Source organism: Lepeophtheirus salmonis, chromosome 8 (assembly GCF_016086655.4).
Source record: "Lepeophtheirus salmonis chromosome 8, UVic_Lsal_1.4, whole genome shotgun sequence".
NCBI lineage: Eukaryota > Metazoa > Arthropoda > Copepoda > Siphonostomatoida > Caligidae > Lepeophtheirus > Lepeophtheirus salmonis.
This window is the reverse complement of record NC_052138.2, coordinates 26824096-26828013: the sequence shown is the minus strand read 5'-3', so window position 1 is coordinate 26828013 and position 3918 is coordinate 26824096.

The following is a 3918-nucleotide window of genomic DNA, read 5'->3' as shown; positions in this document are numbered from 1 at the left end:
ATCCTTGTGGTAAACTTAACAGTGGAGTTACTATTGAATCAGACCAATCTCAGCAAGAGGACTCTTTGGGAAATAGGTTTCACTGTTGTGGCATTGTCTGTTCACAATTACACAGTAAATATAAAATTATGCATCCGTAATCTGTATGGAGTTAATCTTCAGTTCAGAGAAGGGATAACATGGGTATGCCCTAATATTTACCTTCCTGGATCCCCACTTTTGCGAAGAATATTAAATTTATTACTATTATTTATTACAATTATTATTGATACTCTAATGAAAAATTCTACGAAAAGGAAAATCAAACATATAAAATAGTTTTATCCTCTACAATAACAGGAATGGCTTGTTGTTTTCAAAAATAGTTAGCATGGTGCATGCATCAATTGAAGAAGATATCTTCCTCTAAAATTACTAAATGATTCTAGTCATTGAAAAAATATTTATATATAAGTGAATTCTTCATTGTCTAATCAATCTGGGATGCCATATCAACAAAAATAATTTAGTGAATATATTTAGTTGTACTTTAGTGGAAAACTTTTTATTGAACAAATATCCAAAGGATACTACTTAAACGTAAATAGTTTCCTTATTTGACACAATTCAACTCGTTCAAAACGATCCATACAAAGCCGAATAAAGAATAATTTCTAAAATCTGAGCCCAGAAAGTAGATCAATGGGATATGCAAATTGAAAACAACATTCTGGGGAAATCTCCCCACTATATAACTTTCTCTAGAGGTTTTTCAACAACAGCAAGGAATAGTATTTATATATAGCACAATCATTATTTAAAAACTTGTAATTCTACACATCACTCAAAATAAATAACTATGATATAACCTTAAATCAAGTAAATACTCAACTTCCGTTAGTTATCATAATATCTTCAACTAGAAGAATTTTGCGGTGCATCTGGAGGTAAAACATTTGCCATCATCAGTACAACAACAAAAACATTGTCCTACATCATTCGATCTAACAGATGATTATACTTCCAATGATATATTTTTATGATTATATACGGAAAAAAACTATTTTTTTATTAATGTAAAAAAATATGCTAATTGAATATCGAAAGTAATATAAATTAAGTTTTTTAATTTGTATGGGTATAAAATAAAATTATTTAAAATAAAGGATAAATATAATTTAATATAAGTTAAGAAATTGATTATTTTCAGATGGTGAGACATTGTTACGAGTCGGATAAATTTATAAATCATACAAGTCATTTCACATTTTTTAGTTACAGAAAAAGAGGGGCAAGTCTCCTAGTATGAATTATGATCAAAATATTTTTTTCTCCTTTCCAGTAGTTTTTAGTATTCCTTGACTAACACCTTTCATTTTCTCAAACATAATAAAAGGCCCTTCTTCATAAATAATTTAGTTCATTTTTAATGGATTGACGTCAAGTCTTTTTTGGGATCCCTTTCCTAAACTATGTAGATATTTAGTTTAATAACATTTTTACTAGAAAGTGATATTTTTATCTATTTCTAAAAAAAAGTTCTTTTTATTATATATTAAATAAGTATATTTCATTTTCTCAAAAAAACCTTTTTGATTTGCTACTAAACCACAACGTCAGTAATCCAAACAAATTCAAGCTGACATCCTATTTTCCCCGACTCTAATATGATGTGACTTTTTTTTTAGAAAATAAGATATGGATTCTTTAATAATAATGGTAGTATAAAACATGATCTACAACGCGTGCAAGACTTTAGTAATTGATTTTTTATTTTCTAAAGCTGTTATCATTATTGAAGAAACTATTAAGAGCTCCTCACAACACCCCCAACCCCCCCCCAAAAAAAAAAAAAAAAATTGTACCCCGAATGTTGGAGGTGTTTTCGGATTCACACGGAATGCAACCCACCGCCGATACTTGAAGAATATAGTAAGAACCCCTCACAACCCTCCCCTTAAAAAAAATTGTACCCCGAATGTTGGGAGTATTTTCGGGTACCGCCGGATCCCAAAACGGGATGCAACCCACAGCCGATACTTGAACAAACTACTAAGAGTCCTTCATAATCCCCCAATTGTACCCTCGGAAACTTCGTCTTTCTGTAGTGTTCACATGCTTGAAATAAAATACATTCTATTTTGGAAGGCTATTTAAAGCTAAACTTTAATCTAAGATGCTCTCATCCCCAAACTTTGTTCAAATTGGCAGGGTTACCAATTCATTTCTAGTTGCTTTTTTTTAATTTTAAATACCGGTGGTACATGTCTTATGTATCACTGACCTTGTCGCTAAGTGGGATTATGTGAAATCGGCTAATTTCAACAGCAAACGGCTAAAAAATCAGTTAATATATTCAATGGTTTATAATTGTATGTAAATCAATAAACAAAAAAGCAAACTTTATCCTGAAAAAGTTTCTGTGAGTTTCTAAACCACATTTAATCGACCCATATTTCTCAGAGCTTAACTTTCTAGAAAATATTAAATATGTTGATAGGTGTAATGACGGAGAGGATTGTCCTCTTTCAAAACTGCAACAATTTCACTGCATGTTACGCAACTAGCTTTCTGGTCCTGTTTTTCAACAGTGTAATACTTTACTTCCCACTCTTTATTGACAACTAGATACTCAGGGTCCATTTTTTTTATATTAGCCATCATGAAGAAAACAGTATCTGAAAATAAAAGAACGAGAAAGATTTGTAGTTATGGGATAATCAAATGGAGATGGATAAAATGAATGTTGCTCCTGGAGGTAATACATGTACACTGAATATCAGAGCCATATGTCAGGAAGATTTTTCGGTCTGCTTTACAAGGGTGAACGGTTGATTTTCAGTGGTGAACGTGGGATATTTAAACAGGGCAAATACTACACCATAGATTAAATCTTGTAAGAATATCGTCCAATGGACTGTCTGACCATTATTTTCTTCAGGCAAACATTGGGAAAAATAAAATGAAAAGGAAAAACTCTAGACGGAAAGTCAATGCCGACCTATTCATAAAGGAAGGAGTATAATGGAGTATAAAATGCACGGTGCAAGAATGAGATAAAATTTTTGAACTATACAATTAAGTCAAACAATTTAAACCTCCTTAAGTAATTTTAAAATAATAACAGATGAAGATAATGAACGAGATTATAATATACCATGAAACGGTTACATCGACAGAAAATAAATTATGTTCACAAGTCTTGATGTTCTTAACTCGCATGTATACGTGGTGATGTGTTTGAAAACAATGAAGAAAAAATGCATGTGTTCTTTATCATGATTAGAAGAAGAAGTTTTTCCTCTCTTTCCTTGACGCAAAGGTGTCAATCAAACTGTCCATGTCTTCATGGAGCACCTTGTCCACCATCACCCTGTCTATGTTCAAGAGGGTGAGGGAGGAGAACCTCTCCTGGTCCATGGTGGTCCTCAAGTGGTTCTTGAGCCTTCTGAGACAGGAGAATGACCGCTCCGCCTCAAAACTGCTGATGGGCATTGAGGCCAGGATAACGATCACCTTGTATAGCTCCGGCATCAGGCGGAACACTCCCGAGCTTATTAACTCCGCAGCAATTTGTGACCAAACCATGTCTTCTGTGTCAATATATGCCTAGAGAAACATAAATTTTAAAAATATAATGCAAAATGAAACATTATAATATTAACCTTGAATTGCTGGAAGATTGCATGGTCTGACTGGAGCTGCTCGAGTTCAAGTCTGTAGTGCTTGGCGACACGCTCAATGACACAGGTCTCGACTTCAACTCAGCAAGTTTCCAGATTGATTCAAAGATTTTCTCATTCTTAACATCTTCAAGAGTCCTAATCACTAGGTTGACGTGTTTCCGGGCCTTTGTTGGGTCAACCTTTCTGCCTTGAAGTTCATCTGACAAGCTAGATGTGTGTCTGAGGAGTGTCTTCAACAGTTCAATGCCGAAAA